Genomic DNA, 23055 nt, shown 5'->3' on the forward strand with positions numbered 1-23055 from the left:
ATCGTTGTAAACAGTTTGCGCCATGCTTAAAAGAATTCATCGTCTCAAACCAAAGTGTATGAGTCATTGACCCCCATTTATCCTCAACCATGCAGAATGCCAGCAGACGAGCTGGTCTCTCTATACGTGACTCACTTATGCTCTAGTCCCCTATCCCGACGATCGACCCCATCAGGTGCATAAACAACACGTGCAGTGGATATAGCAGATGTAGTGTGGTTAAGATACAACATAACACTGTCCTTTGCTTTCACTCACAATTTTAAAATTACTAGCGTAGTTTTTTACCCGTAGATGCTATGATTGGGTGAGCGATCCAAAAACAAACTGCTTTGTTGGTTCTTGTAACTGATAGTAACTTCAAATAAAATAATTACACAAAGCTAGGTGTATTACCGTAGGGCCCTCCGAAAATGTTCCACTTTAATAGTACGTAAAACCAAAATTAAAAGTAACAAATATTTGTATTCCTTAATTTTGAAGTTCGTATTACATGCTGTGCTGTAAACCAACCGAATGAATAATTCTTCTTAGGATTCATGATATAACTTTGCAGTTTTTACGGTCTATCATATGACGCCATTTTAGTGTCTACTGACTGACTGACTGACTGACAACACTACTATATTGTAGAATGTGTGGTTAAAACAGATGATTCCTCCAGGCAGCCTTCGACCACATTTCGGGAAAATAATAATTATATATATACAAGTATAGCCTGTCAATGTAATTACATCAAAGGATGTGGTCGGATCTTCACCATAACTGGGATGGAGATTTATTAGGATCATACAAGGGTACATATAAATTTTCAGTTTTAAGTTTTGCGGTTTTCATGGGCTTTTTTACCACTACTTTACCTCCTGAGGATGGATTTTCACCAAATTTGGCGTGGGGGTTCAGTGGGTCTATGTCAAGATATATACTTAAGTTTTACGTTTTGTAGTTGTTATGGGTGTTTTCACAATGACGCATAAGAGAAACAAGTTATCATGTCCTAAGATAACATTTCGTTAACCATGAACAGGGGACGGGTACTCCAGCTAATTTAATATACAATTTGTAATTAATGCTAACATAAGAATCAAATGTCAAATAATTAAACATAATAATATTAATTACAGCTCAACTGAATCACATCCGAACAGTTGTTCTCCACGAGAACTGATGATATAAATATCGCCTACACCATTGCTACGTCTGTTGTATCCCAATCGGCCAGGTGAGTCATAGAACTTTCAAAAGGCCTCTTCGGCACCAGCTACAGTGTGGTTGTTCTCCGTTGCCGTGATTGAGAATAAATTTGAAGGTCACGAACAAGGTAACTTTTTAACAAAATGTACCGATTTTTTTTTTGTTCGTATCAATGAACAAGTTATTGAACATAATACGAGGCTCCTACTCAACAGACAAATAGGTCATTAGACACACACTGTTAGGTGATTTTCTATTGTAATAATTCCAAGCTTCAAATTGCTCAATAAGTCACGACAACAATTGGTCAGTTGTAAAGGTCAACTCTTTCCATATTCGGCCACTTACCTATTACGACGTGATTAACACTTCTTTTTCTAACTCTTCCAACACTTACAACCGGTGTTCTTAAAACAATTTGATATCAATGAGCTCTCAACACCAAGTCAGTATTTTAACACCACTGGATTGTCGACAGCTGTAATCCGATATAAGTACACAACAGGAAAAAGTAGAATACTAGACATGTGTGACTAGTTTGGGCGTAGCCAAAAATACACTTTGTGATTTGCATTGATTTTTGTACATACAAGTTAAACGTTAAAATAATAAGTAACTCAAAACACTTCGAGAAATACACTGTGAACTTAATTACCAGAACAATTATTATGGTATGAACGTCTTTATCAATCTGGAGAAGCATGATCTTAAAGAATTAATACTTTAATATTAGGCCTATTAGATCTTTTAACACTACATTCATCATGAATACTCTGCCTAAGCAATCTTTCAAAGAAAAGTGTATAATAACAGTATTTTCCCCTCGGATCCATCGACAACGACGTGTTTTGATCAATCCAGAGCGCTTTGGGCCAGCTTTGGGTTTGTTTGTTTTTTGTTGTTGTTTTTTTAAGTTCGCGCAAAGGTACACGAGGGCTCTACGCTAGCCGTCCCTAATTTAGAGGTGTAAGACTAGAGGGAAGGCAGCTAGTCATCACCACCCACCGCCAACTCTTGGGCTACTCTTTTACCAACGAATAACGGAATTGAGCATCACATTATAACGTTCCACCGCTAAAAAGGCGAGCATGTTTGATGTGACGGGGATTCGAACATGCGACCCTCGAGTGCCTTAACCACCTTGCCATCCCGGACCCAGGCCAGCTGGCATACAACAAAGACAACACTACTTACATAAACCATTTGACACAACAGTTACGAAATACCTATTCTAAGTATGCTAGTTTTCTCCCGTTCCTCTTGCTGGAAAATCTCCAAAGGTCTGAATAAGAAATTCAGTGTTCAAAATATAACAGATCTAATACTAATGTACTGTGACAAAAATTAACCAAATCTTGAAAGTGTGAGAACCCGATCCCATGTCTTTACAAGTAAACAGAACTATTCTTTTAACAGGGGCTAGGGGCTTCTCAATACATTTAAATGTACACGGCTATTCATGTTAATCTCAATACTCAAGCACTTCATTATAAATTTTAATAGTAGTGTATCAACTGTTTAGCATAAAGGTACATAACATATTGCCATTGGTATAAAAACCCGGTATTTTACGTTGTAAGCTCTAAAGTCACAGAGAGGGCGCTCCCGACAGCATAAAACATTTGTGTCTGCTATATAACAATGCTCCGTAATTCTCAGTTACTCGGACGATATTAAATAAACAGAAGAGAAAAACAAAACGAATTAACGAATCAGAGATAAAAAAAAAAAGGCAGGTGAGGACATACATACACACGTCTATCGCAAGTATCAAACAAACTGCAAATCCTAAGAGATTTCAACAGGAATTGTACCTTCTGAAAGTTTTTTTGTTTTTTTAAGATATTCGGTAATTATCACGACAACTCGTTTGTGCAACTACGTCATAAAAGAATAACAGTGTCAATATAAAATCGACGCCACATTGTAATATATCACAAAAACGGACAAAATAGAAATCCTACGTGTTTATACGTACAGTGGCTTGTTTGGATAAAAAAAAAAAAAAAAAATCATTGAACACGTATAACAAAAGAGATGTTTGCCTGAGCACATAATTTGCTTTTAACTCGGTACACGATTCTACTCGATGTCGCCTGTCGGTACTAAAGGCGTGGCATTATTGAACCGTACAGGTGTAATATGTGGCTGGAAAGACGTTGTTAGCCACTAATCGATATTCTACACAGTTCTATTTGTTTCGAATATTCGCACAAAGCCATAGCTGTCCCCTAACTCTGAACTGATAGTCAACAGTAGCAACCGCCAACTCCTGAGCTACTCTTTTGAAATAGTGGTATCCGAGTACCACTTTTATAATAATACATCCACGGTCCAAAGTACGAGTACCACTTTTATAATAATACATCCACGGTCCAAAGTACGACTACCACTTTTATAATAATACATCCACGGTCCAAAGTACGAGTACCACTTTTATAATAATATATCCACGGTCCAAAGTACGAGTACCACTTTTATAATAATACATCCACGGTCCAAAGTACGAGTACCACTTTTATAATAATATATCCACGGTCCAAAGTACGAGTACCACTTTTATAATAATATATCCACGGTCCAAAGTACGAGTACCACTTTTATAATAATATATCCACGGTCCAAAGTACGAGTACCACTTTTATAATAATACATCCACGGTCCAAAGTACGAGTACCACTTTTATAATAATACATCCACGGTCCAAAGTACGAGTACCACTTTTATAATAATATACCCACGGTCCAAAGTACTGAGCGCTATTTTGTAGTAACAAGACGTGAACAATGGAACTTCAGATTCACTGTCCAGGACAACAACGGACCTAGTAGTCCATCTCAACTGTTCTGTACCATAAATTAACTTCAAAAAACAATACTTATGTGACATCCCTTGCAACTCGTGTACTTATCTAGCTTACTGACCACTAGCATACATTACAAAGAAACACATTCACACATATAACTACATTTCGAATCTTCCAACCCGTACAGAAAGAGTAAGTCAATTCATCACTTAAAGTTTCTACCACTACGTAAACTATGTAACGACTAATAATCGAATTCCAACACACAGATGGTATTCCACTTGTACTAACATATCACCAAGATAATAAGATCAGATTACAATTACAGAATATTTACTTAACACCCGACCATTAAATTTATTGCCCACCCATTATTTCTTACAGGCATGACAAAATCTAGAAGAAATCCTGGTTCACAGTAACCTTAAACAAAAACAGAATAATACTCTAGACACTAACACGTGTAAGCAGATGTGTCACCCACCCACACAACACTACACATATAAAAAAAAGAACACAACTTTCGACACAAGACAATCCTTTACATGTACCACTGAGTGTAAAATTTACTGTATAATTTACAAAAGATGCAACAGTTAGTATACTGAACAAACAGCCTGGCGACTCAGTGATCGAACACGATAACAACTAAACAGTCTTAAACTGTGGAATCAAGATACGCCTACAGACAAACATTTCACCATAAACAACCATACAGTTGAGGACTCTTCAATTCTTGGACTTACTAGTGGACCGACAGAAATTCACAAAAGAGAACAATCTGAGGACTCAGATTAGTGTACAATCTGAGGATTCTACATCTGGTTTAAATGAACGATTTCTTTTCCTGAATATTACCATTTCCCATTTTTTGTTTAAACTTCAATTGCTACCTACTTATCTTTTCATGACTTGTAACTTATGTAATAGATATAGAATTTTCACGTTCAACATCCAAATACTACGCACGCAAGTTCTCTGAATTCTGCGCATGAGTCTTTGTTGTAAACTGTACGATCTGACGAAGAGCGTCGGCTCGAAACGTCATCCATCTCTAAATAAAAATATATACAAACTTGGCGATTGTTCAACCTTTAATTTTAACCATTCTAGTACCCCTCCTCTGAACTCTCAACAACAATTCAGTGTCTCTCCTAAGGTAAAAAGCCCAAGACTGAACACAACATTCCATACGTGGCCTAACCAGTGACTTGTATAATGAAATTACAACTTTTATACGTGGATTCAATATTTCTATTTGTGTCACCACTAGCAACAACACACTACTTGGATGGCTTCAGAGACTGACCGTTAAACTAAAAACGATTGATATTTGTACGGAAGTGTTTGAAAGTTCCAAAATAAACGAACTACATGTGTAGATGTACAGCAGAATTAAAACAGCGACCTCAAGCTCCAATTCCTTCAGAAGTATTTTCTTCATCAGGGAACTCTGGCATGGAACCAAAAATTCAAAAAATATTTCTGTCTTTGGAGTCGTCTCCGAATTCTTACAATGTCTCTGTAGTAATCCACAATGTTACTTTCCATCAAATTGTTGAACACTTTATAAACAAACGTAGCAGATCCTAATCTTTTAATATCCAATCTTCTGTCGTGATCATTACTATGTACAAGCTTTATTTGCAGTGAGATAACTGTCTATCAACACGGATTACATTAAAAACACGTGTCGAAAACGTTACCACTACCATACCATAAATACTTTATGATCGACATTACGTTACCCAGTTCTCATACTGCGACATATGTACAAATTATGTATTGTACAATAACTTAATTTCGTTTATTTGAATTTCGTGCAAAGCTTTTAGCAGTGTAAGACTTGAGGAAAGGCAGCTAGTAATCACCAGCCACCGCCAACTGTTGGACTACTCTTTTACCTACGAATAGTGGAATTGACCGTTATATTATTTTGCTACTACGGCTGAAAGGGCGAGCATGTTTGATGCGACGGGGATTCGAACCCGCGACCCTCAAAATACGGCCTACTGTCACCAGGTGAAGGAGAATTTGTAGAGGTTAAATTACATTGTCCATAGTGACTGACCTGTAACGTTTAAAGCCTGATATGTGTTTAAAACGGCTGGTATGGGTTGAGAAAAATGTTTTTTTTATATAGAGGAGCGAACAACGTTTCGACCTTCGGTCATCGTCCGGTTCACAAAGAAAGAGGTAACTGACTGATAGCTAACCACATGCGTGAAGGGGGTTGTGTAATTAAGTGTAGAAATGTAGAGGGCGCGCTCAGATGTTTGATTATATTTATTAATATAGGTATAAAGGTGTTCCTTTGTATTGGTTTATTTTCTCTACAAGTGGGTTTTCTCGTCATCACGAATTATTATTCCGTTTAAAATCTGCTTTTAATTGAGAAGAAAACAACAAAACGTTTTATTTATATGTTTTGATTAGAGCTGACTTTTAACTCGTCATCAGGGTTGAAAGTTAACCCCAATAAAAACAGGATGTCACGTGTCAAAGCAATATCTATTTCACGAAGTGCTTACTCTAATTTTGTTCATCAGCCACGTTAAATAATGATGACATAAAGGGGACACAAGATTCTGTCACGTGAGACCACAGGCGGAAGTCGAAATACCTCACTTCAAATCTTATTGAATTTATGACTAACAGATTCGAACCAACTGATACGATAGCGTAAAGAAACTAATTCAATTGTAACTTATGTTTTCAACCACCTTTTCGAAGGGTCTCTGCATCCTGTACAGCTAGACAGTGAAGACACTTCAAAATGACAATAATTTACTTGGAAGTAAAAACTTAGAGAGGAAATTTTATTTAAAACAACTGTGACACAAACCCTACGACTAAAGTTTTACATCTACACCGCTAGGTTTCTAACAACCAACATTTTTCCTTCTATCTCTTGCTACTTCTTTTGTTTTCGTTTTTCTTTCTCTTTATATAACAAGGGTTATCTGAAGAATAACACAGATATTTCTCTTAGTAATTATTACATCTAGAACTTGAATTCTGTTCTGTAGCGTATACTTCATACGGTTGTTAATCGTGTTCTTACGACAAATTATTTAGTACAGAGTATGCAGTCTTTTTTTTTTTTTTTTTTTTTGCTTTTCACCTCACTAACTTCACATATAAAGTTTATACAACCTGCAAATTGAAATATTTAGATATAAAAAATAATGAGTGATTACAACTTGCATATCTTCACACAAAACGTAACCTTGTTAAATCTGTTCTAGAATGTTTTTATCGTGACTATTATTTCATTAACGATATAGGTCTCACATACGTTTCCTAGAATAAAATAAAACAAGGTTCGTTTGGTTTTGATTTCATTTTTTTTCTCACAAAGCTACTCAAGAGTTATTTGCTCTAGTGCTACAGTCGTATCTGTTTTTGAAATGACAGACCTGGGAAAAGGCAATGTCAACAGCACCCACCGCCAACTCTTGTCTCCTGGAATAGTTTGTTGTGCACAAAGCTACACAAAGGGCTATCTGTGCTCTACCCATCATGGGTATAGATACCTGGTTCACAGAAGTACAAGTCCGCAGACTATATGTCTGGGAACGCAGAATAGTAGGAACTGACCGTCACTCTTATAACACATACATGACTTGAAAATGCGGAGCGAATTTTGTTGTTGTTGATCTCGTGTTGGAGATCAACAGATTCCCAATATTCCTGTAAATACAAGCTAATGGCTGTTTCCATGTCACCTCTGCCTCAAACTTATAACCATATAATACTGATTGACGACTTAACAAGGGTCTTCAAGAAACCTAATTTTTAAAGATGTTACCTATGGTAATCGAGTTAAGTTCGTCAAAAATCATCCCAACCAGCCTCAGACGTACTCGTATTTTACATTTAACAAAATAAACACAGGTTCATTTTTCTCTGTAATAAGTTTTCGATTACCTTCTTCCACCACCTTCACGCGTCAGACTAGAAAAAGCGCAGTGTTACTAACAAACACAGCTACACTCAAATCTTATTACCCTAACACTAACATATTTTGAATGTTACAAATGGTCAGAATAACAAAAACGTACAGTTCACGTGAATTTCGTCACGAACCTAACATTACACCGATCGTAGTTTTATTTTACACAAGTTGTTAAAACCAGTTGTGGACTTCGGTGAACGACTGCAAACGTGATATTAAAACGGTTAACATGTACACAGAAGTAAGCATCAGAATTACGTTATTACACGACCTTACAACCAAATGTAACTACCATGGTGACTTACGAAATTATTCAGACTGTACAGGAAATATGGTAGAAGTCATATTCTGTGAACATCGATTTTCTGTAACGTCTACAAACCGAACTAACGCAGGCCCAGCGTCAGTTTTACCTCTAGAAAAACGATGTTCATTGTGTTGTTAATCCAACCCATGTTCATTGTGTTGTTAATTCAACCCATGTTCAATGTGTTGTTAATTCAACCCATATCTGTCTGTGTGTGCGTAACTAATACCCTGTACAAATACGGCAACCCGAAACTACTTTTATATAAGAACTTAATGAAATACGCAAGAAGTTGTACGGTTTACTCATTTAATACAGTTGTAACATCACACAACAAAAATCGAAAACTTGTCTTTATTGTTATGTGGAGTTCACTGAACATATCTGTATTCTTATGTGAAGTTCACTGGACATATCTGTATTCTTATGTGAAGTTCACTGGACATATCTGTATTCTTATGTGAAGTTCACTGGACATATCTGTATTCTTATGTGAAGTTCACTGGACATATCTGTATTCTTATGTGAAGTTCACTGGACATATTTGTATTCTTATGAGGGGTTCACTGAACATATTCTAGTAATTTATCTGTGAACACAAAGTCCAGCCAATATTAAAATTAGGTATTATTCTAACTACGCCATTAAGAAACATACTTAATAGTTCTACAACAGTTCAAATATTTATTCTCCTTACTGTATACATTTTCATTATTTTGTTTTGTTCGTTTAAAGAAACACCCCAGACTGATGTACCCTCTTACTCAAACCTGTCCAGTTAACCAAATCCGGATTTCGATTCCCCGCGATGGACAGGCCACAGACAGCTTCCTGTGCAGCCTGTGTGAATTTCGTCAGCTAACACTAACCGCTTCTTTTCACTCTACAGGTTGTTATTTGACCAAAAGATAATTTCAGTGATTCATATCATGTGAGAAATGTTAATGGTTCAGTAAACACGTACGTGGAACTTTCTTTTCGGGAAATTTCCATTTCGATACAGACTGGCGGCAAGTTGATGAACTTAAGTGGTTGAATGAATTACTTAAACCTGCAGAGTATGGCAAAATGTGTTGCAGCAACAAAACTCTGGTTTGTGTGGTCTTTTTGTTGGATATTCCAGTCGTTCAGAATTTTATCAACTCCTATTGCCAATCGTAGAGTTACTCTAAATAGGATTAGACCAATAGAACACCAGCTGACTGTTCTACCAATAAAATACTATTACAAAGTAGTGACGTCTCAGAATGACCTATAAAGGGCCCCAAATCTTAACCATGAATAATATTTTTGAAAATATTTATCGAATAAGTTGAAAGATAATACAACAGTTTTTTTTTCTCTTTCAAACATCGTGGTATTCTCACGTTTAAACTATCTTCTCTAAGAGTATAAAGTTGGACGCAATAATACTGAACTTAACTAACACAAACACTCAACTTGTGACAAAAATGTAAAATATTTATTTTAATCAAAAACAAAAACAGTGTCTCCGGTTTCTGCTTTTCTGACACAAGATGGTCTCCTTTCACTCGACTCGTGAACTGACCAATTGATTTCTTCCGTCAAGAAGTGCTCCCATCAACCATTTGAGATCCCTTGCATACATATTTACCAAAATCTAAATAACCCTTACATCTAACTTTTCTTACTTAATGGGAAAACATGGAGTTACCCACAGCGACTAGAAATATTCCATGACATTTTCATCCAACATCAGGGTAGACTGTAACATGGAGATATCAAGGCACTTACTATCGACTTCCCAGTACAACCTATCATCCTCTATCACCAATGGACAGAACAAATGTAATCGACATAGGCTAGCAAAGAAACAAAAGTAACTTAAACGAAATTAACTTAATGAATTTTTCGGTCACGTGTTAAGCAGAAAATACAGATTCAGAATAAACAAAATATTTTGAACATTTTCCATTAAGGTATTTGCTTGTTTGTTGAATGTTAGTTCAAAACAACTTCAGGGCCATCTGCACTAGCCGTCCTTAATTTCGAACTGTTCGACTAGAAGGAAGGAATCTGGTCAACATCACACACTGCCATCTCTTGAGCGATTCTTTACCAACGAATACTGGGTTTGCCTTAACATTATAGCGCCTCCACGGTTGAAAAGATGATCACGTTCTGACACAGGTTTCAATCCCGAGAGCCACAGATTGCGAGTTCAGGGCCCTAACCACAAGACCATGTCGGTTTCCATTAGAATGGGAAAGTAGGAAACGCACAGTTGGATGGTTGTTTGGCGTTTTACGGTGCAAAAGAACTCTGGCATGCCAGCATAACACACGACCAACAACAAACAAGCCTTTAAAACAACAATGAAAATAATGATAATTGCTAGGTGTGAACATCTTGCTGACAGAGAGTGATTATAGTTCATTACGTCTGTCATAAAACAACAATATTAGGCTTAGGTTATTTCTAAACACTATACAATTTACTTAGTTCCCAACAGATGGCTTATACACATAGCGTTCCGACCACAGCTGTGTTTGTTGTATCCCAGCTGGCCTGATGAACTCTGGTATTGAGTTAAATGCGTCGTCAGCAAATTAGCAATGTAGACAAGATTGCACGAGTTTATCCATACACACAATAATCGCACCTATGGTTTACTGTAATATTTCAAGTATTACATTTTAATCAAACGTACATAAATTAGCATTAAAACCGATAACTGATATTTGATAACAGTTTAATTAAATTACTATTAAGTTATTAGTATGCATACATGGGAGGTGAAACAGTAAGGATTTGATAGCAGAAAAGTAAACACTTATTAATTAACATATTAAAATGTATGTCAGAGATTTTCAAACTGTGATTTCGTACCACTGGTGACATGTGGATCATGTTGATCGAACGTGAAATAATGTAAAAAATCATAAAAACATGTTAAAAACACACAGTAACCTCCTCACTTCTAGTCTCGCCAGTTCCCTTCCCTTCAAATTAACAAAAATATTACCATATATTTCCCAACTGCGGAATAAAAAAATACTTTTTCTTTTTAAAATCAGGTCCGGGTTGGTATTTCAAAAACAAAGTACACTGAAAGTGGTGTACGAGACTCAATGGAAGAACAGTAAGTCTTTGGATTATGACGCTAAAATCTGGAGTTCGATTCCCCGCAACAAACATAGCAGATACTCCAATGTCGCTTCGCTCTAAACAAATCGAGTCTGAACGGTTTGAGAATCACGAGGTTAACCCATTCTGAAACAGGACAACCCTAAAACCCGTTACGAAGTTTTAGTAGTGACTCGATACTCAACAGTACGAGAGCGAACAACCAACATATATCACAGCCTAAACGTGCCCTTCATAAAGCAACTTACTGAAATATCACGAAAAGAAAGGGCACAATCAACTTCAGGTGAATTACGTGTTCGAATGTTCTCGAGCGTAACAAAAGTCCTTCTATAATTACGTATTACCTAGTTTTTAAGATCCCTTTCTGTAAGCTATTTTCTAAAACTACACGTGTGAAGTCTGGAATACAGTAATATAACGTTACCCAAATGTAGGTCACGCTTACGTGTAGTGAGCAGCTGTAATCAAACTGTTACTGAAACGTGTAACAATTAGTCATATAATAAAGTGTAAAGGTGAGATTGGAAACCGAAAAACGGTTGAAAAATGAGGAGACGCGTAGTGGAACGTGTGATAAAGTTGAATACAAACAAGTCAGGTATACAGTCCAATATCGATCTGACGGAACATTTTCATCACGTAGAGCTAAAGGGAAACGTGTCCCAACCTTTGACAGATAATGTATGGAAGCTATTATAAAGATCCATATCAGACTGAATTAGTTCGTATCCACCATACTTTCCATCAAAGTTGGGAACTCAGCTACGTTTATTTTTTCAACAGTTAAAGCAGTGAACGGAGTAGCGAGTGTGGAGACTACATAAGTCACACGACAAATATGTTACACGTTGAAACAGTGAAAGACACGAAGTAGGGAGGGTGGAGACTACATAACAGTCATACTACAAATATGTCACACGTTGAAACAGTGAAAGGTACGAAGTAGGGAGGGTGGAGACTACATAAGTCACACGACAAATATGTTACACGTTGAAACAGTGAAAGACACAAAGTAGGGAGTGTGGAGACTACATAACAGTCATACTACAAATATGTCACACGTTGAAACAGTGAAAGGTACGAAGTAGGGAGTGTGGAGACTACATAACAGTCATACGACAAATATATCACACGTTGAAACAGTGAAAGACACAAAGTAGGGAGTGTGGAGACTACATAACAGTCATACGACAAATATATCACACGTTGAAACAGTGAAAGACACAAAGTAGGGTGTGTGGAGACTACATAACAGTCATACGACAAATATGTTACACGTTGAAACAGTGAAAGGTACGAAGTAGGGAGTGTGGAGACTACATAACAGTCACACGACAAATATGTTACACGTTGAAACAGTGAAAGACACAATGTAGGGAGGGTGGAGACTACATAACAGTCATACGACAAATATGTCACACGTTGAAACAGTGAAAGGTACGAAGTAGGGAGTGTGGAGACTACATAACAGTCACACGACAAATATGTTACACGTTGAAACAGTGAAAGAAACGAAGTAGGGAGTGTGGAGACTACATAACAGTCACACGACAAATATGTTACACGTTGAAACAGTGAAAGACACGAAGTAGGGAGTGTGGAGACTACATAACAGTCACACGACAAATATGTTACACGTTGAAACAGTGAAAGACACGAAGTAGGGAGTGTGGAGACTACATAACAGTCACACGACAAATATGTCACACGTTGAAACAGTGAAAGACACGAAGTAGGGAGTGTGGAGACTACATAACAGTCATACGACAAATATGTCACACGTTGAAACAGTGAAAGACACGAAGTAGGGAGTGTGGAGACTACATAACAGTCACACGACAAATATGTTACACTATATGTGTAAAACGGCTGGTTTGGGTTAAGAAAACGTTTTATGCAGATAAGCGAACAACGTTTCGACCTTCTGCATTGTGGACCTGACGATGACCGCAGAAGGTCGAAACGTTGTTCGCTCCTCTGCATAAAAAATTTTCTCAACCCAAACCAGCCGTTGTTACATATATATTTTTCTCTACAAGTGGGTTTTCTCGTCATCACTACATATGTTACACTATCTTACTGATCAGATAAGTAAATTATCGTGTATTCTACTCTTTTTTTTAAATTAACAACAAACAAATTCATAAACTCGATAGAATTTCAAACGACCAACTAGGGTTGATGGTAAGGTGGGGGCTAATTGGGGCTGAAGTCACCACAAAATTTACTTCAGCCTTCGCACCCAATGAAACACTGCTCACCGTTGTATCAGGTTTACTTTCTCACCACTGGAGTACATATACCTACCCACGAGATATAGGGTGAAGCCCCTCACAGGGAAGAGGCTGACGTCACTCGTGTAACAAGAAATGTGCGAGGCATCAATAATTGGGGTACTTAATAGACGTTACTGGTACTACAATACTGATTACTGGTACTTCAATTACTACAATACTGGTTACTGGTATTTTAAATATTCAATGCTAATTATTATTTGGTGATACAGTGCTGGATCCAAAAGCCAGGGATTGTTATGTTCTGTGTTGACACCCATTCCCCTTTTGTTATGTTCTGTGTTGACACCCATTCCCCTTTGTTTCAACAGTACAACTCCTTATCAAACTGGTTACTTAACACGGTTACCGTGTTAGTCAACTGATGAAAACATCACTGCTTCAAGTATGTTACTGTAAATCAGCTCTTCATACAGTCAGGTAATGACAGTTTTGTTTTAAATACAGCGTCAGAGTCCTGATTACAACTACATCGATCCACATTTAAATATAACCGCATAAGAAAGCAACACAGGAAGCTTTAAGTATGGAGGAACATTCCCCCATGATGTGGGGGTGTAGTACCCCCTTGCAACCTAGCGAAGCTACAACAATGAAGCTGTTTTAATCCAATAACAAATATAAACATCACACGCTTCTATTTTCAGGGGTACATATGAAGTGTTGTATCAGTATCTATATATATATATATAAAAGGGCGGGACATCCAACGGGCTTTATGATACAATAAAAAATGCTTAAAAAGTACAAAAAACAAACTATCTTCTAAAAGTTAGAGAGGGGAAACTAAGACCCTACACACAGTTTCTCTTTCAGCCATCATAGATTAATTTACTATAATCCTGCCTAAAATAATTAAGTGGCGCGGCTATTGAAGATTCCCTCTTGCTTTTGTTTTATGTTCAGGTACAACTGTGAAGGCCTGGTCTCCACCAGAACAACACAATCCACGATTCTCTTATTTTAATATTTATGCAAGTTGCGTCACCTTCATAAATATCATAACTGTGGTCTCCAACTGAAAAATACTTTGATAATGTTATGTTACATAGAGAAGTAATTTATCGCACTGAGCAATATTACTTCAAAACCAGGTTTTACAAAACAGAACACAAGACAAAAAATAACCGTCGCATCTTGGAAGAAAATTTATTCAAATATTATCTTAACAACAAATAACTAGGTTTACGAGCAGAGTTTATCAGTGCATGCTAGGAGCACGCATTACCCACTCCCACCCCCCATAAAATTACTTCAGTAAACGACTCATGAATCTAATTAATTACACCAGGCAAGCGTAACATCCGGGAGCCAAATACTGAAGCGTTTACGTCACTAGATTGGTGTATATCTGATAGAATAAATCTTTCTGTGATCTACAATTACATCAATAGTAAACGAATACTACAAACGAAGTAACCCGTCACAGAACTGAGGCGACTTGGGTAAATCTCATAGCGTTAAACAAGCAAGTCGAGCGTTGTAGCAGAAAGAGGGCGAGTTTACACATAACTCTCTCAACGAATCAAAAATCAAATACTGACTATTAATATTTGACAACCCCTTGTAGAATCGAACTTTCTGTTCCAACAAAGCTTGAAATCACCAGTGAAGGGGTGTCCAGTTCCGAGAAGTTGTGAAAATTAAAACAATTTTTGATAGTTTTCTTGGATACGTTTGTTCTTTTTCTTTGATTGTTCATTTAATTGTACTTTATCTGGCTTTACAAGTAGCAAAATCAGTATAGATTACAAGTAGCAAAATCAGTATAGATTTGGTACGTTTCGAATGTTGCACAAAGTTACATCTGGACAACCCGTGCCACGCATACATAATTTAGCAGTGTAATACTACAGGGAAGGCAGCTAGTCATCACCACCCATCGTCAATGCTTGGGCTTTAGCAGTGTAATACTACAGGGAAGGCAGCTAGTCATCACCACCCATCGTCAATGCTTGGGCTACTTTTTACTAACGAATATTGGGATCGACCGTTACATTATAATGGCTCCACAGCTGAAAGAGCGAGCTTGTTTGGTGGAGCGGAGAATTACAACCTTCAAGTTTAGAGTACAGCCCGAAAACATGGAGTTGTTTAATCACATAAAAAGCTTACATAAACTTTAAAGTCGTTACTTGTTTAATGTTATAAAATATCAAATAATTACCGAAATTGAAAAAATGCACAGAAACAAAAGAGTTGTGTTTTTCTTTTTTTTTAATTAGAATGCCAGACCAGTAAAGGTTTATAAAATACTCTACGAAACCTAATTTTTAAAAAATGTACATTTGAAACATTTCTGGTATAAGCAAAGATATCTACAAATAATATCCTATCTTTGGGTATCAGTTCATTATGGTATATATTTCAATGCTTCATCATGGTATATATTTCAATGCTTCATCATGGTATATATTTCAATGCTTCATCATGGTATATATTTCAATGCTTCATCATGGTATATATTTCAATGTTTCATCATGGTATATATTTCAATGCTTCATCATGGTATATATTTCAATGTTTCATCATGGTATATATTTCAATGCTTCATCATGGTATATATTTCAATGCTTCATGGTATATATTTCAATGTTTCATCATGGTATATATTTCAATGTTTCATCATGGTATATATTTCAATGTTTCAAGAAATAAGTAAGCCAACCACTAACCTACGTCCAGTCCTTTATCAAAATTACTTATCAATTATTCTGCAAGACAACTAAGTAAGCCAACCACTAACCTATTCCAATGCTTTATCAAAGTGACTTGTCAGTTATTCTGCAAGACAAATAAACAAACCTACGAATTGCTAAAACTCTAGTTCAGTTGGTAGAGCATTCACGTGTACTGCAAGCGATTTCGGTTTCGAACCCTGCACGCCCAAGAGGCGCAAATATTGAAATTACCACATTACTACAGAGGTGTCTTTCTTAAGGTGCTTCTAGTCCAGAACAGCTAGAACATTCAAAACACAAATATTAAGCCTACTATGATTCAAATCGTCACATCACATAGCTGTTTATACAACGCTCTAAAACATTAGTACAATGAGAAATTATTTCGGCTAGCTCTTTTTGTTGTTGCTTCACGCTGTAGTGAATGTATCTACTATACAGTAGATGCTACCATTCAAACGTGCCCACCAACTGTGTCTTTTGTCTTACAGCAAAGCCACATTGGGCTATCTGCTGAGCCCACCAAGAGGAATTGAACCCTTGATTTTAGCGTTGTAAATCCGGAGACATACCGCTGTACTAGCGGGGGTCCCCACCAACTGACGACTGCATATAAATGTGAGGTATTATGAGTTATTAAATCATCCACTAGAACCTCAAAGCAACACATTGCAGTTGTATAGCACGAAACAGTCAAGCTGACGAGTGAAACCTTTTACTTAGATTATGATAATTAAAAATATATATAATTATCATCACATAAACATCTTTCAAGGATGTTTTTTAGCACATTTCAAAATGCAGTTCGCTCATTTAAATATAATAACGGCAGGAGAATTTCTTTGATTTATATGGTAGTACAAACATAAGAAATCTTTATTATACGAACATTGTGATCGTTTTAGTGGTTATTAGTTCATAATTAATTATTAATTACTATTTCTATCGCTATAGTTAATTAGTATGAACTTTCAGATAACTTTGAGATGTTTTCTAAGGTGTTTAGTCTATTGCTCAAAATTATAAATATAATTTTCTCTACACAACTGGTCAGTCTGATGGTCAGATGTTTTATTTAATGGACTTTCTTCTTCAAGAAATGTAAGAATATTTTTATGTTTCAAGATTGGGGGATGTACCCTCAGGTCAGGAATACATTACGGTTGTCAAACAATGTCTGTCTTTCTAAAGGAGAGCTGACTGTTTGCTATACTCACCTGGAGCTTTGATGGATATGATCATCAGTGTTTTAGTGATCTTCCTGTTTGTTTATATTGTTGTGTTTGTGTAGTAGACAAGCTTGTTTTTTGTTTCATGGATATAATGACCCATGTTTTAGTGATCTTCCTGTTTGTTTATATTGTTGTGTTTGTGTAGTAGACAAGCTTGTTTTTTGTTTCATGGATATAATGACCCATGTTTTAGTGATCTTCTTGTTTCTTTATATTGTTGTGTTTGTGTAGTAGACAAGTTTGTTTTTTGTGTCATGGATATAACGCCCCGTGTTTTAGTGATCTTCCTGTTTGTTTATATTGTTGTGTTTGTGTAGTAGACAAGCTTGTTTTTTGTTTCATGGATATAATGACCCATGTTTTAGTGATCTTCTTGTTTCTTTATATTGTTGTGTTTGTGTAGTAGACAAGTTTGTTTTTTGTTTCATGGATATAACGACCCGTGTTTTAGTGATCTTCCTGTTTGTTTATATTGTTGTGTTTGTGTAGTAGACAAGCTTGTTTTTTGTTTCATGGATATAATGACCCGTGTTTTAGTGATCTTCTTGTTTGTTTATATTGTTGTGTTTGTGTAGTAGACAAGCTTGTTTTTTGTTTCATGGATATAACGACCCGTGTTTTAGTGATCTTCCTGTTTGTTTATATTGTTGTGTTTGTGTAGTAGACAAGCTTGTTTTTTGTTTCATGGATATAATGACCCGTGTTTTAGTGATCTTGTTTCTTTATATTGTTGTGTTTGTGTAGTAGACAAGTTTGTTTTTTGTTTCATGGATATAACGACCCGTGTTTTAGTGATCTTCCTGTTTGTTTATATTGTTGTGTTTGTGTAGTAGACAAGCTTGTTTTTTGTTTCATGGATATAATGACCCGTGTTTTAGTGATCTTCCTGTTTGTTTATATTGTTGTGTTTGTGTAGTAGACAAGTTTGTTTTTTGTTTCATGGATATAATGACCCGTGTTTTAGTGATCTTCCTGTTTGTTTATATTGTTGTGTTTGTGTACTAGACAAGCTTGTTTTTTGTTTCATGGATATAATGACCCGTGTTTTAGTGATCTTCCTGTTTGTTTATATTGTTGTGTTTGTGTAGTAGACAAGTTTGTTTTTTGTTTCATGGATATAACGACCCGTGTTTTAGTGATCTTCCTGTTTGTTTATATTGTTGTGTTTGTGTAGTAGACAAGCTTGTTTTTTGTTTCATGGATATAATGACCCGTGTTTTAGTGATCTTCTTGTTTCTTTATATTGTTGTGTTTGTGTAGTAGACAAGACAAGTTTGTTTTTAGTGTTTCATGGATATAACGACCCGTGTTTTAGTGATCTTCCTGTTTGTTTATATTGTTGTGTTTGTGTAGTAGACAAGCTTGTTTTTTGTTTCATGGATATAATGACCCGTGTTTTAGTGATCTTCCTGTTTGTTTATATTGTTGTGTTTGTGTACTAGACAAGCTTGTTTTTTTGTTTCATGGATATAATGACCCGTGTTTTAGTGATCTTCCTGTTTGTTTATATTGTTGTGTTTGTGTAGTAGACAAGCTTGTTTTTGTTTCATGGATATAATGACCCGTGTTTTAGTGATCTTCCTGTTTGTTTATATTGTTGTGTTTGTGTAGTAGACAAGCTTGTTTTTTTGTTTCATGGATATAATGACCCGTGTTTTAGTGATCTTCCTGTTTGTTTATATTGTTGTGTTTGTGTAGTAGACAAGCTTGTTTTTTGTTTCATGGATATAATGACCCGTGTTTTAGTGATCTTCCTGTTTGTTTATATTGTTGTGTTTGTGTAGTAGACAAGCTTGTTTTTTGTTTCATGGATATAATGACCCGTGTTTTAGTGATCTTCCTGTTTGTTTATATTGTTGTGTTTGTGTAGTAGACAAGTTTGTTTATATTGTTGTGTTTGAGTACTTGTTTTTTGTTTCATGGATATAATGACCCGTGTTTTAGTGATCTTCCTGTTTGTTTATATTGTTGTGTTTGTGTAGTAGACAAGTTTGTTTTTTTGTTTCATGGATATAATGACCCGTGTTTTAGTGATCTTCCTGTTTGTTTATATTGTTGTGTTTGTGTACTAGACAAGCTTGTTTTTTTGTTTCATGGATATAATGACCCGTGTTTTAGTGATCTTCCTGTTTGTTTATATTGTTGTGTTTGTGTACTAGACAAGCTTGTTTTTTGTTTCATGGATATAATGACCCGTGTTTTAGTGATCTTCCTGTTTGTTTATATTGTTGTGTTTGTGTACTAGACAAGCTTGTTTTTTGTTTCATGGATATAATGACCCGTGTTTTAGTGATCTTCCTGTTTGTTTATATTGTTGTGTTTGTGTACTAGACAAGCTTGTTTTTTGTTTCATGGATATAATGACCCGTGTTTTAGTGATCTTCCTGTTTGTTTATATTGTTGTGTTTGTGTACTAGACAAGCTTGTTTTTTGTTTCATGGATATAATGACCCGTGTTTTAGTGATCTTCCTGTTTGTTTATATTGTTGTGTTTGTGTACTAGACAAGCTTGTTTTTTTTGTTTCATGGATATAATGACCCGTGTTTTAGTGATCTTCCTGTTTGTTTATATTGTTGTGTTTGTGTAGTAGACAAGCTTGTTTTTTGTTTCATGGATATAATGACCCGTGTTTTAGTGATCTTCCTGTTTGTTTATATTGTTGTGTTTGTGTACTAGACAAGCTTGTTTTTTTGTTTCATGGATATAATGACCCGTGTTTTAGTGATCTTCCTGTTTGTTTATATTGTTGTGTTTGTGTACTAGACAAGCTTGTTTTTTGTTTCATGGATATAATGACCCGTGTTTTAGTGATCTTCCTGTTTGTTTATATTGTTGTGTTTGAGTACTAGACAAGCTTGTGTTTTTTGTTTCATGGATATAATGACCCGTGTTTTAGTGATCTTCCTGTTTGTTTATATTGTTGTGTTTGTGTACTAGACAAGCTTGTTTTTTGTTTCATGGATATAATGACCCGTGTTTTAGTGATCTTCCTGTTTGTTTATATTGTTGTGTTTGAGTACTAAACAAGTTTGTTTTTTGTTTCATGGATATAATGACCCGTGTTTTAGTGATCTTCCTGTTTCTTTATATTGTTGTGTTTGTGTACTAGACAAGTTTGTTTTTTGTTTCATGGATATAATGACCCGTGTTTTAGTGATCTTCCTGTTTGTTTATATTGTTGTGTTTGAGTACTAGACAAGCTTGTTTTTGTTTCATGGATATAATGACCCGTGTTTTAGTGATCTTCCTGTTTCTTTATATTGTTGTGTTTGTGTACTAGACAAGCTTGTTTTTTGTTTCATGGATATAATGACCCGTGTTTTAGTGATCTTCCTGTTTGTTTATATTGTTGTGTTTGTGTACTAGACAAGCTTGTTTTTTGTTTCATGGATATAATGACCCGTGTTTTAGTGATCTTCCTGTTTGTTTATATTGTTGTGTTTGTGTACTAGACAAGCTTGTTTTTTGTTTCATGGATATAATGACCCGTGTTTTAGTGATCTTCCTGTTTGTTTATATTGTTGTGTTTGTGTACTAGACAAGCTTGTTTTTTTGTTTCATGGATATAATGACCCGTGTTTTAGTGATCTTCCTGTTTCTTTATATTGTTGTGTTTGTGTACTAGACAAGCTTGTTTTTTGTTTCATGGATATAATGACCCGTGTTTTAGTGATCTTCTTGTTTCTTTATATTGTTGTGTTTGTGTACTAGACAAGCTTGTTTTTTGTTTCATGGATATAATGACCCGTGTTTTAGTGATCTTCCTGTTTCTTTATATTGTTGTGTTTGTGTAGTAGACAAGCTTGTTTTTTGTTTCATGGATATAATGACCCGTGTTTTAGTGATCTTCCTGTTTGTTTATATTGTTGTGTTTGTGTAGTAGACAAGTTTGTTTTTTGTTTCATGGATATAATGACCCGTGTTTTAGTGATCTTCCTGTTTGTTTATATTGTTGTGTTTGTGTAGTAGACAAGCTTGTTTTTTGTTTCATGGATATAATGACCCGTGTTTTAGTGATCTTCCTGTTTGTTTATATTGTTGTGTTTGTGTACTAGACAAGCTTGTTTTTTGTTTCATGGATATAATGACCCGTGTTTTAGTGATCTTCCTGTTTGTTTATATTGTTGTGTTTGTGTACTAGACAAGCTTGTTTTTTGTTTCATGGATATAATGACCCGTGTTTTAGTGATCTTCCTGTTTGTTTATATTGTTGTGTTTGTGTACTAGACAAGTTTGTTTTTTGTTTCATGGATATAATGACCCGTGTTTTAGTGATCTTCCTGTTTGTTTATATTGTTGTGTTTGTGTACTAGACAAGTTTGTTTTTTATATTGTTTCATGGATATAATGACCCGTGTTTTAGTGATCTTCCTGTTTGTTTATATTGTTGTGTTTGTGTACTAGACAAGCTTGTTTTTTGTTTCATGGATATAATGACCCGTGTTTTAGTGATCTTCCTGTTTGTTTATATTGTTGTGTTTGTGTACTAGACAAGTTTGTTTTTTTGTTTCATGGATATAATGACCCGTGTTTTAGTGATCTTCCTGTTTGTTTATATTGTTGTGTTTGTGTACTAGACAAGCTTGTTTTTTGTTTCATGGATATAATGACCCGTGTTTTAGTGATCTTCCTGTTTGTTTATATTGTTGTGTTTGTGTACTAGACAAGCTTGTTTTTTGTTTCATGGATATAATGACCCGTGTTTTAGTGATCTTCCTGTTTGTTTATATTGTTGTGTTTGTGTACTAGACAAGCTTGTTTTTTGTTTCATGGATATAATGACCCGTGTTTTAGTGATCTTCTTGTTTCTTTATATTGTTGTGTTTGTGTACTAGACAAGTTTGTTTTTTGTTTCATGGATATAATGACCCGTGTTTTAGTGATCTTCCTGTTTCTTTATATTGTTGTGTTTGTGTAGTAGACAAGTTTGTTTTTGTTTCATGGATATAATGACCCGTGTTTTAGTGATCTTCCTGTTTGTTTATATTGTTGTGTTTGTGTAGTAGACAAGCTTGTTTTTTGTTTCATGGATATAATGACCCGTGTTTTAGTGATCTTCCTGTTTGTTTATATTGTTGTGTTTGTGTAGTAGACAAGCTTGTTTTTTTGTTTCATGGATATAATGACCCGTGTTTTAGTGATCTTCCTGTTTGTTTATATTGTTGTGTTTGTGTACTAGACAAGCTTGTTTTTTGTTTCATGGATATAATGACCCGTGTTTTAGTGATCTTCCTGTTTGTTTATATTGTTGTGTTTGTGTACTAGACAAGCTTGTTTTTTGTTTCATGGATATAATGACCCGTGTTTTAGTGATCTTCCTGTTTGTTTATATTGTTGTTTTGTGTACTAGACAAGCTTGTTTTTTTGTTTCATGGATATAATGACCCGTGTTTTAGTGATCTTCCTGTTTGTTTATATTGTTGTGTTTGTGTACTAGACAAGTAGACAAGTTTGTTTTTTGTTTCATGGAT

The 23055-nt window shown here is 35.5% G+C and overlaps 1 pseudogene across 1 annotated transcript in view; it reads right to left on the reverse strand.

Annotated features, from left to right (window-relative positions):
- LOC143234508 (kinesin heavy chain-like) overlaps positions 1-23055 on the reverse strand; it is a 106382-nt pseudogene that overhangs the window by 56053 nt on the left and 27274 nt on the right. The window lies entirely within an intron of this gene.

This window comes from Tachypleus tridentatus, chromosome 12 (genome assembly GCF_004210375.1).
Source record: "Tachypleus tridentatus isolate NWPU-2018 chromosome 12, ASM421037v1, whole genome shotgun sequence".
Lineage (NCBI taxonomy): Eukaryota > Metazoa > Arthropoda > Merostomata > Xiphosura > Limulidae > Tachypleus > Tachypleus tridentatus.